We start from the raw sequence: 12,789 nt of genomic DNA on the forward strand, positions 1-12,789 counted from the left end.
AAGCGTGTGCTAAATAGCATAAACTGTATAATCTCTAAATAGAGAATCCAAGTTTATGACAATGGATATTAGAGACCTATGAAGATGTGCTTTTTTTCTGTCTGTGCATCAGTCAGTTATCATTAGCAGGTTGAGGGGCCAAGTACTTGTTCAGGCTATGTCATAATCAATTACAACAGCATTTACGACCTACAAGGTGTTCTTGATTAAATAACTGAATCGCAATCTTTTTGGGTAATACGATCATCAGATGAACCTGAGGGAAACTGAGGGAAAAATCAATCAGTTAGGAAATATATTTTCGACAAGAAACAGAAAGGATATCTCCAGGGATGTGTTCCGCTCCCAGCTATGTTATATTAATGATGGAGAGGAAGTGTTCAATATAAAACAAAGTGTTGAATTTGGCTCCTCTTGGAAATTAATGGGGCATTTGCGCTTGGCTTGGCTTCCACGCAGAGCACAGTTAGTCTGTTTAGGTGATACAGTTGAACTGTAATTGCGTAATTGAGACCAGTGAAGCGATTACAAATAGGTGGTAGAGACCAGAACCAGGGTAGCATTTGTTTGGAATCCTCTGTCAACAAGCATGTCAATTTGAGACAGCTGTTTTTAACCATATAAAAAAGTGAATCATTGTACATTCACCATTACTGTTCAAGAGCAGAAAATAGCCATAATTATAATTACAGTATAGACCTATAAGAGTGGATAATGATGAGAGGTGTCCCCTCAATGTAAAAGTACAAGTATTTCATCCTCCTTTTTCCTTCTGCCTCCCTTCTGAGGACTTCATAAACATATGGTATAAATTAACAAAGGTGACCCCCCTAAGGCAAGTCTACAGTTAAAATACTATACTGTCCTTATGACATGTGATCTCATCAGCATTTACATGCCTACTAACTGTGTCCATCGGATGTGGACTTTTACAGTATATGGGGTTTGCGGGGTTGTATTTTACAGCTCAAATCACCGACACAAAACACCACTCATGTTCCCATAAAATCCGCTTTTTCCCCATTCCCCGATGCTTCGACACAACGGCAAAAAATGTGTCTGTTTCCTGCCTTTTTCAGCCTCACAGCATCTGTTAAACAAATGAAAGTGTATCTCTGTCAGAGATAAAACTCATCGGTCAGGACTAGAGATGACGAGGGGAGAAAATCCCCCATCATTTTGTTCTCTGATAGATTTGGGTTGTTTTATAAGTGGCAGCTACTCACCATATGCTTTTGTCATTATTTGGGACGTGCATAAATGGAATGAGTCATATACAGTTGTCTTGAATGAAAATGCAACTCAATACTCAATATACCCACATGCATTTTTCCATCGTCTGTCTTCGCCCTCTAATTTGGTGGGGGACATACCCAGAATCAGGTATCTAGCCATCCTGCAGCATTTCTGCATTATTTCAACTTTGAAGTTCATTAACTCTTATCTAGTAAGCTAAATGCAACTTTGAAGAATGTCCCTTCAGCTGACTGCAGCCACCCAGTACTTTACTGTATAACAGAGGTTGTGGATGGAGAAGATGAGCTGTGTGTGTATTATCAGTGGGAGAATCAGCCTTGTCTCCCGCCTGATGTGTGTGTGTGAATACATGTGCATGCATGTGGGTGTGTCTCTCCCTCTCTCGGTCTCTCTGTCCCTCTGTCTGTCTTTGTGTCTAAGGATTTGTCTGTGTAGGGAGACAAGGAGAGTGATGGATGGCAGGGAGGCTGGATATCTCACTCCAAGTCTATTTTGTCTGGGGAACCTGGATTAAGATGGGCAACAGATGACTGAAGGGACTTAGTTATCACAGGGCTATAGTCGAGACCTGTGGTCAGTAACGAATTGGCAACATTTGCTATGGCGCCATTGAATGCCCTGCTTTGGGGCAGTTGGGGGCTCATGTGTAGGGACTCGCTACGGGAGTCTCAACCTATTGAATGCCCTGCTTTGGGGCAGTTGGTGGGTCATGTGTAGGGACTCGCTACGGGAGTCTCAACCTATTGAATGCCCTGCTTTGGGGCAGTTGGGGGGTCATGTGTATGGACTCGCTACGGGAGTCTCAACCTATTGAATGCCCTGCTTTGGGGCAGTTGGGGGGTCATGTGTATGGACTCGCTACGGGAGTCTCAACCTATTGAATGGAAGTCCATCATGCATTCATAGATGTGTTGCTTTGTGTATTTGATTTTAATCAGACACGTGAGAGCTGATTCTTTTAGCCCCTTATGTGTTTGATACCAGGTTTCATTTGGATTAACTTGGCTCATTCAGTACCACTCTACTGCTTTACTGTGACTGTTCTCCCTATTTTTTTCCATCCTCTGTCTTCTCCCTCTATTTTTCTCTCTCACATACAGTCACTCTCTCCCTCTCTTTCACTCTTTGTCCTGAGTTGCCAGCAGTCATTTAAAGTACTTAATTAAAAATACTTTAAAGTACCACTTAAGTCGTTTTTTGGGTATCTGTACTTTACTTATCTATTCATATTTTTGACTACTTTTACTTTTACTCCACTACATTCCTAAATACAATAATGTAATTTTTACTCCATACATTTTCACTGATGCCCAAGGGTACTCGTTATATTAGGAATGCTTAGCAGGACACGAAACTGGTCCAATTCACACACCTATCAAGAGAAAATCCCTTTTCATCCCTACCACATCTCATCTGGCAGACTCACTAAACAGAAATTCTTTGTTTGTAAATTATGTCTGAGTGTTGGAGTGTACTTTTGATACTTAACTATATTTTTAGCAATTACATTTACTTTTGATACTTTAGTATATTTAAAACCAAATACTTTTATACTTTTACTTAAGTAGTATTTTACTGGGTGACTTTCACTTTTACTTGAGTCCTTTTCTATTAACATAACTTTACTTTTACACAAGTATGAATATTGGGTACTTTTTCCACCACCGGTTGCCAGTAAGAACAACAACATACCACTTCAATGCAGCAGCCCAGCTAACTCCAACAGTAAGAAAGAGGGAGGGAGGGGGAGAGAAAAGAGAGGAGGGAGGGAAAGGGACAGCTATTTAAGGGCTGTAGCTGAGGAATGGGGGTCTGACCAGAATGCTTCTCTCTCAGTTTAAAAGGCCTTTTATCCTCCTCTCTCTTTCTTTCCCACTCTCTCTCTAGCTCGGATCCTCTGTAGGGTCTAGGTGAGGAGAGCAGGCGCCTGAGCTATCAGTGGCAGAGGGGCTTTTCGGAACAGAAGTGTCATCAGGTTCGAGCACAAGGAGAGAGGTTCCGGAACAGTCTTCAAAGTGGACATCCTTTCATTCCCCTTTATTTAATGTGCTGGGTTCCAACGAGGCAATTTGTGTGAGCTGGTGCTGAAGGCTGTGGTGGCGTAGCTCTAAACTGTCTGGTCTGCTAAAGGTAAGAATGAGAGATTCATTTATTTTTACCTGGATGAAACTGATCTTGGATCTTTGAATGAGTTGTTGCTGCTATTTAGATAATTGATTACTGTGTCCATATTTATAAATATATAAGTCTTCTTGACAGTCAATTGAGATTATTGATGACGTGATCAAACCTTGTGACACTTACATTTATTGTGTTTAGTTGTTCCTGATCATTTTGGAGATATTTATAGATTTATATTTTTTATTGTAAACATTTTGGTTATTAAGGTCAAACCCTTGAAAACATACTCAATTCAATTGCCTAATTCAATTTGACATCCAGGTAATTGAATAAAGTGTTTATGAAATATGAATAAGAGAATGTGGAATAATACGTTTATCATACCAAATGAATGAATGACTTCTATGAAGCCAATGTACATTTGAAATAAATGGGAAAGAAGCAGGATGATCTCAATCAGAATGCAATACTGTCATAATACTTATCCAACAACTGTGGCTTCATTGTTCTCCCTCTGCCAGGCTTCGTTCTTTATTTAGCGACAGATGGCTCTCATTGCTCAGCTTGGCTGACTCGCTAAAGGGAACCAATTATGGTTTATAGGGAACGAATATTAACATACTTCATGCATGCTGAAACTTCTGGGTTTGCCAGTTTGACCAAAGGCTGGGTCTGTGTGATAGAGATGGAGGATTGGGAGACAGACAGAGCAAGGAGAGCATTAGCTGGGTTGAATAACTGATGAGTAATAGAACATGTGGAGGAGTCATCCACCTCTTTGGTCACCTGGGGCTACAGGGCTTAGAGCCCATGTATGATGTATGAATGGCATAGAGCCAAAAACATTTTTCCAGACTCTAGATCAGTGAACTGACTGGACAATGTGCTTTAGAAAATAGGAAAGTGTGTGTGTGCGTGTCTGTGTATATGTGCATTCTTATGTCTGTGAAAGGTGCAGTGGTGTGTGTGTGTGTATGTCTGTGTGTGAGACATGCAGACATGTGTGTGTGTGGGTTATTCAGGAAGTGTCCCCCCCAGGTTTCTGGAAGTCTTTTGCGGTCTGGTGAATAATCGTTTGTCTGTGGGCGACGCAATTATGGTCTTGTTTTATATGAGCTTTCTATTAAGGAGATTACACAGCAGGAGCAGCAGCCGTTGATGCAGCCTTTTCCAGTGTGAGTCATGAGATAAAACAGGCACACTGCATGTCCATTTATTTAAAAATCCATTTGCTCCGCTTAATTGAAATCTCACCGCATGCTGTGTGAGTGGATGATTTTCATAAGGTTCGCACTCTGTGGTCCTGATGGACAGTGCTTTAAGCCTGTGTGTAATTTACACAGTAGCCTAGTGGAGAACCAGGCTTCTCTAAACAGGAAGCCTGGGGAAGTCCATGGCACAAAGTCAGCTAAAAAAGTGTTGGGAACCCGGTGTAAATCAGTGACGCCTCACAACACGTCAAACCAATCAAATGCCTTGCTTGGGCGGAGGTGCTCACTAGATTAGGGTCGTAGGTGCAACAGTGTGGGAGCTACAGGTGAACTTTTGTTTGTTTGTTTATTAACCCAGTGTTAATCATTACACTCTTCATAGACTTATCATATAGGTCGAAAACACTGTTGCACATGTCCTACAGGCTCACATTTGTAATATTTTCAGTTGATCATATGGACAATTGTAGCCTAATTCATCTATGCTATCATGCTATCTACAACCTAAAAGGGTTCTTCGGCTGTCATCATAGGGAAACCCTTTAAAGAACCATTTTTAGTTCCAGGTAGTACCCTTTTTGGTTCCATGTAGAACTCCATATAGGGTTCTACATGGAACCCAAAAGTGTTCTCCTATGGGGACAGTTGAAGAACCCTTTTGGAACCCTTTTTTCTAAGTGTAGTTAGTTTTCCTTGACAATGAATTAACTGATAAAGACCATTTTATGTGGCACATACAGTACACAAAGTTTATCCACAAAGTTTATCATTGCAAATATGTAGTATAATGCATGATGTCAGTCTCAGATATTAAAATCGTATTTTGCTTTTATTTAAAACGTGTCACGCCCTGACCTTAGAGATCCCTGTTTATTCTCTATATTTTGGTTAGATCACAGGTGTGACTAGGGTGGGTACTCTACTTTTTACATATCTATGTTTTCTTTTTCTTTGTTGGCCCAGTATGATTCCCAATCAGAGGCAGCTGTCTATCGTTGTCTCTGATTGGGGATCATACTTAGGTAGCCCTTTTTCCCACCTTCAGTTGTGGGATCTTGTCTTTTTGTGTTGCATATGTTGCACTCCTACCTTTACGTTCGTTGAGTTGTTTATTGTTTATTGGTGGAACATTTATAATTAAAGAAAATGTACGCCTACCACGCTGCACCTTGGTCTTCCTTTAACGACGGACGTTACAGAAGATCCCACCACCAACGGACCAAGCAGCGTGGTCAGGAGGACTGGACCTGGGAGGAAATCCTGGAGGGAGCAGGACCCTGGACAAGGGCCGGGGAGTTTCGCCGTCCGAAGGAGGAGATAGAGGCAGCGAATCCATTTCACGAAACCTCCAGTGATGATCAATGGCCCAGAGCCTGTAGTGATGATCCATGGCACGGAGCCTCCAGTGATAATCCGCGTCCCGGAACCTCTAGTGATAATCCATGGCACAAAGCCTGTAGTGGTAATCCATGGCACGAAGCCTCCAGTAACGATCCATGGTCCGGAGCCCATAGCGACGATCTATGGCAAGGAGCCTGCAGCAACTGTCCCCAGTCCGGAGCCTGTGGCGATGGTCCGCTGTCCGGATCCTCCGGCGACGAGCCGCAGTCCAGAGTCTTGGGCGACGAGCTGCACTCCAGAGCCTCCGGCGGGGGTTCCCAGTCCGAAGCCTCCAGCGGTGGTTCCCAGTTCAGAGCCTCCGGCGATGATCCACGGTCCGGTTCCTCCGGCAACGATTCACGGTCCGGAGTCTCCGGCGACGATCTACGGTCCGGTTCCACAGAAGCGGAGGGATCAGCGTAGGGAGCGGGGGCTACGTCCCGAACCGGAGCTGCCACCGAGGGTAGATGCCCACCCGGACCCTCCCCTATTCCCCTATAGGTTCAGGTTTGCGGCCGGGAGGGGGGGGGGGGGGGGGGGGGGGGGGGGTACTGTCACGCCCTGACCTTAGAGATCCCTGTTTATTCTCTATATTTTGGTTAGGTCAGGGTGTGACTTGGGTGGGTACTCTAGTTTTTGTATATCTATGTTTTCTTTTTCTTTGTTGGCCTAACATGGTTCCCAATCAGAGGCAGCTGTCTATCATTGTCTCTGATTGGGGATCATACTTAGGCAGCCCTTTTTCCCACCTTCAGTTGTGGGATCTTGTCTTTTTGTGTTGCATATGTTGCACTCCTACCTTTACGTTCATTGAGTTGTTTATTGTTTATTGGTGGAACATTTATAATGAAAGAAAATGTATGCCTACCACGCTTCACCTTGGTCTTCCTTTAACGAAGGATGTTACATAAGGTCAATGTTACAACTACTTCTGGTACAAAGTCACAGATACTTAGAGGTCCTTTGGAAAGAACTGGTATATGTTGGCCCAGAGCAATACCAAAGTGTTAGATGCAAGAACCTCGAACCCCATGTGCGCCTCACAAAAGACCTCATCCAACATCAACATCAAGTCCAGTTTGACATTGCACAGAAAGTCAGCAGGACCATTGGAGAGCAGACGGACCTCATGCACAGATAAAGACTGTGGTCTGAAGACAGGGTCTGGAAAGCACTCAGTCTCAAGTAGATCTGAAGACATCAACCATAGTAAGTGGGCATCTTGATCAGAAGGTGTTTGCTTTGACACCTGGCAGGTTCTACCCAAACTTCCAGAACTTACAAATAAACCTGTTGCACAAATTGGACTATGAGGAACTAGTGTTGTGGATCAGGAACCACAAACTGAACACCGTGAGAAGAACAAACTGTCCTCTCTTTTGTAGTGGAGATTTTAGCATGTCAATTTTGGTGGGGCAAACTCCCCAACATTTTCTTAGATGCATGCCATCAAAGCAACTACACAACACTAAACAATACATTAATTGCAATATAACAGTGACAAACGGTCCCAACAAACTATTAGGGCCTACAAAAGTCCCAACAGCAGTCCCAACACCTTACCACTACTACACCTGGCATCATTGGAGCCTTGTCTGGCAGCAAAACAGTTCATTCAGCCTCATTTACTGCCTTTAAAAAGACATACCTGATATTTGGACAAACTATGGCATAAGGGGACGACGAGCGGCCCATGTTCTGAATTATGTCATTGTACATTTCTAAACGAATAGATATACTGACTACGTCCGTCGGATTGCCTCTTATCCACTTGTGCCATAGTTTGTACATCTCAATTGTCATTAGAAACCACATTTGTTTAAACAAGTCAGCCATATCAGCTGTTTTTTTAAAGGCAGTAAATGAGGCTGAATGAACTGTTTCGCTGCCAGACAAGGCTCCGCTGATAGCCAGGTGTAGAAGTGGTAAGTTGGGACTGCTGTTGGGACAGCTTTATGTAGGCCCTAACAGTTTGTCGGCACCATTTGTGACCATGATAGTGCAATTAATGTATTGTTTAGTGTTGTGTTGTGTAGCGGCATTGCTGGCAGGCATCCCACTTTTTTTTTTGGCCCCACCAAGATTTACATGCTAAAATCGCCTCTGCTTGGTTGTAATTGTTGTCCTGCATGCCTCTCCAAAGGACTTGAATTGCCCTCACATACACCCTTGCAGATGGATGAGGTAGCACAATTGTGACAGCAGTCATGTTTGGTGATATTGGTTTTGTGACCTTATCGTCAAGGAGCTGTAACAGTTTCACCTGCCTGTAGCTGGTACTGTTTGACACATACTGTCTCATCTTATCTGAAAGTGCAACAAGCTGTCTTCCATGGTATTGGATAAAGGAATGTTATCTTGTGCCGTTCCTACCCGCTCTTCCATATGGCTGTATGTAGGACTCAAGATCTTGAGGTGGTCCGTAGTTGACTACATGATGGACACCCTTAAAGTCTATCCCCATTCCCAGTGGTGAAGTAGCCATCACAACTCTGAGATTAGATTACTAATCTTTCAAGGCTGAGATAATGTGCAGTTTTATGTGCTTGGGTGTCTCTGAGGGGTACATGTCCAAAAGCCTATTTCCCAGTGTGCCCTCTGCTCCTGCTGAATGCACAGATTTCTCTCCAAGGAACTGGTGAAAAACCTTGTACAGCAAAGGTCAGTCTTAAATTCTCTCACAGAATATGACGGTCCTTGAAAACGTCTCTACAGGGTCAGAAGACACCTTCTACCCTGCCAGTCGGATGTTGTCCCTGTCAGGACATTTCACCACCGCAACTCATTGCTGCATACCCAGGTGCTTCATTATGATCTTCCTTGTAGCCTTGGAAGCTGTAGCTGTGACGGCCAATACAGGAACTGATAGGAGTGACCACAGCTGGCCAACCATTCCACACCACTTCAATACAGAACCTGGAACTGGTATGAGTAACCACAGCTGGCCAACAATTCCACACCACTTCAATACAGAACCTGGAACTGGTATGAGTGACCACAGCTGGCCAACCATTCCACACCACTTCAATACAGAACCTGGAACTGGTATGAGTGACCACAGCTGGCCAACCATTCCACACCACTTCAATACAGAACCTGGAACTGGTATGAGTGACCGCAGCTGGCCAACCATTCCACACCACTTCAATACAGAAACTGGAACTGGTATGAGTGACCGCAGCTCACCAACCATTCCACACCACTTCAATACAGAAATTGGAACTGGTAGGAGAGACCGCAGCCCGAACCGTTCCACACCACTTCCGAAAAGCAGCCTCCTTCCCCTGTCACTTCCCCTTTTATAGGAAATGGGATAAAAACAAGAAAACATGCATTAGCTGTCATAATAAAGGACTAAAAAATACTGGTTCAATGACAAAATTGTCATGTTAAAGCTCAAGTGTGGCCTTTGTGTTAATTTAAAGGAGTGACATTTTAAGAAAAGGTCCAACTGTCATGTCTACTTCCGCTCCTCCCCTCCGGTGTTCAACGTCGCCAGTTTACTAACCACCGGTCCTGGCATTCATCATTACGTGCCCCTGGCATTCATCATTACGCACCCCTGACATTCATCATCATCTACACCTGCACTTCACCATTAGGCCCACCTGGACTCCATCACTCCATCCTACCTGGTCGGAAAACAGTGTCGAGCATAAAATGTACCACCCCCTTCATCAAGTGTGGGGGGAGGGTTCTTGAAATGTAACATCCAATTAAAATATTGCTGCTGGGAGACCAGTCAAACCGCTTTTCCAATACACAATTCTCCAGACCTACAAGGGAGGCGTGAAAACGACGTGATTTTGGAGGTATCGGAACGCGAGACAACTTACACAGTAACTGTTGTCGGCAGTATTCTTAACTAATCTTACTATAAGTAAAATAAGTTAGCTACTTCGGGCATTTAAATCATCATTGCTGTCAACCTGAGAAAAACTGTTATCTGTGGAGTCACACTTCCCCCAGAACTCAAAGAAGAGGTCACCTCAGACACGTGGAGAATTTTGAATGGGACATCTGTTACTACTTGGCCCCAGTCAGGGTCATGAGGTGGAGGGGGCAGATGCTTTATGGGTCCTCTGCTATGGGGCTGCTTAACAGAGAGAAAGCGACAGGCCTCTGTTGGTGTGGGGGATGTGTGGCTGGACAGGCCTCTGTCATGGGCGTGCAAGTGTGCAGGGGGAGGGGGGAGACTGGTGGTATAGTGGCCCCCTTGAGGCCTTTGCCTCAGGGCCTGTCCTGCTTTTGGAGATGGTATTTCCCTCTCATTTTGACCTCCACTCAGTAGAGAGTGTGATGCCTCAAATATGCAGTTTCTCTCTAGTTATCTTTACCGATCAGATAGAAATGTAAATCTTTCTTTTACATGACCCCAAAAATGTTTTTGTTCATTTGGAATCATGTCTAGTCCAACTGTATGTACCCTATCAAACTATCTTTCAACATGTAGTTTCAGGTGAACACAATTCAGATAAAGAAAACCCATTTTGAATTAATCTGACCCTTCTCTACTCTTTATCTGCTGTAGCTTTACCAGAGAACTAACTCAGAACCTTCGATCCACATCCTATTGAATAAAATAATGACATCACTGTATGGAAAAACATGACTGCAATACTCATGTGGATTGATCGACTGATGATGTAATTCTTGATTTTATTTGATCATCTTAGAATACACATGGCCATGTATGGGGCACGGGTTATTGCCTACATATGCAAGATCTGTGTCAAGGAGCGCATACAGACTTTGATATCAGGGCCTGGCACTATAAATCTGCTGGGGCGTCTAGACGGGGTGTGTAACAAGTTGCGTGTGGGACTTGGGGTGCAGATGGCTCCAAACGGCCTGTGAAAATGTTCAGCTTTTTTATTCACTGCTCTCACTTTCTTGGGGATCTGCCAATGAAGCAGTAGTAAATCTGCTGCGATATCCTGCCAAGCATAAAACCCCACACGCTACTTAAACAAAACGTATGAGGCAATGTGATTATTCAATGACATCCTAATTATTGTCAACTACTGTCGAGCTTCTATATTTTATTTTGTCACTTGTTTGTAGCATTATCTTGTGGATAATGATAATTGATACAATTCAGAGGTGGAGTGAAGACTTTCTATTTCATTGTGCAGCAGGCGCTGGGAACATAATGTAACAATACAGATCAGATCGGAAACATATGACCCTGCAATGCATGCCATATCTCAAACTCAGGGCGAGGCAGAGTTTACTACTACTTATTGGCATCTCAATAATTTTTTACAACAGCAAAACCAGGCACAACCATTTAGTAATACCTACGTTCATCTGTATGCAGATGGAGGGATGCGCTGTCTAGTGAAAATAAGGTGTTTGTGTATGTGTGTATGGGTTATGCTTCACATGAGGGAGAGATCTGTGTGTGTGCATGCAACTGCATGATCACATGTGTCTGTGTGTGTGTGTGTGAATTTGTGTATGTATGTGTCTGTATGAACCAACAAGTCACCTCATGACCTCAGGTATTGCACTCACTACACTCTCACCCACTAAGTGGAAAGATTCCCCAGCTGTTCCAGCAGCTTGGTCAATCAGCCCTTCCTGTTCCCATTAACGGAAAATAAAAAATCCCAAGGGAAAAACGAAATGAGCAAACAAGCAGATGTGCATGATCGACGGCTGTGTCTGGCACAAACCGGGAAGTCCTGACATGCTGTTAACGCCGCTGAGACAAGAGTTTAGAGACTGTTTTCCATAAGAGGTACACCTTGCCACGCTTCACTCCAACCGTTCCCATGGATATGGTGTTATGAAATACAGAGCGAGAACTGAAGACTCCATAGACACCAGATCCTACTCACTGTGTCTGTGTGTAGGTGGTAGTGATGAGTGATAGTGGTGAAGAGAACGTTGCTCTCTCAGCTTCCAATGGAATCAATGAATTGTTGAGTTAGAGATACAACAGACTAACCATGGTTACAGTGCCTACGGGACTATGTCTTTGTTTGTAAAGGGATTGTGCTGCAAGACTACACATTTGGTTTAATTTGCTCAACAAACTAATATTTACTGTCTGAGACAAAGAAACTCAACAGCATATTAATGAGGGGCGTGGGGGGGGGGGGGGGGGGGGGGGTATTTTTACAACGATACTGACGACCTACAGAGGAGTCTTGTGTGAGCAAAACAACTGACATGTACGTGTTTGTGAGAGTCTCATCTTTCCACAGAGGGGTCACATTAGTGTGTAGCCCAAACAGTTCGGATTCCAAGACGCTTGTGGGGGTCGTAGAGCAAAAAGGAGTCTCATCTTTCCATAGAGGGGTCATAATAGTTTGTAGGCTGAAGACGATTTTGTAAGAAGTCTGATTTTTGGTATGTCTCATGGTCTGACAAACACTGCTCTAGCTATGTCACCTTTCACTGTGAAAGTGTTACATACTGTAGGTGGATGCTGTGGATTGAGACACATGCAATGAAAAAAAACAGATATATCTAGCTTAAACTGACAGATTTTCATGGGGATTTTTCAATTATACAAATTACATTTCCGCGTGGGTGCGGGAATCGACCTTAGGGGGTTTTAACAGTTTTTATTTCTCTCTCCGCCTGTGACACCCCATATGGGACCGACCATAATGCTCTGAATTGAGCAGCCAGGCTGCCCATTTCTCAGAAAGGTGATACAGCTGTGATACAAGTAACCCTGGACCTGCAGGAAAGCTTGTCTTAAGCTTCAGGGGGAATTTAACTAATTGCTAAAGTGTCTGAGCATAAAGGCTGCCCCAGTCTGGACATACAGTATGACTCGTGTGTTAATGCCTTGGTCTTGGACAAG

At 43.7% G+C, this 12,789-nt stretch overlaps 1 protein-coding gene across 8 annotated transcripts in view; it reads left to right on the forward strand.

Annotated features, from left to right (window-relative positions):
• Window positions 1–3,059: 3,059 nt before the first annotated feature.
• zmp:0000000846 (tenascin) overlaps window positions 3,060–12,789 on the forward strand; it is a 41,810-nt gene continuing 32,080 nt past the window's right edge. For 3 of the 8 annotated variants that reach the window (XM_021602187.2, XM_021602185.2, XM_021602186.2), the window contains exon 1: window positions 3,063–3,387. The gene's annotated coding sequence lies outside the window, so the exon portion shown is untranslated. Of the gene's footprint in view, window positions 3,388–12,789 lie in introns of all 8 variants that reach the window. The other 5 variants (XM_021602188.2, XM_021602189.2, XM_036977100.1 and 2 more) reach the window with 4 other exon arrangements.

Source organism: Oncorhynchus mykiss, chromosome 5 (genome assembly GCF_013265735.2).
Source record: "Oncorhynchus mykiss isolate Arlee chromosome 5, USDA_OmykA_1.1, whole genome shotgun sequence".
Taxonomy (NCBI): domain Eukaryota; kingdom Metazoa; phylum Chordata; class Actinopteri; order Salmoniformes; family Salmonidae; genus Oncorhynchus; species Oncorhynchus mykiss.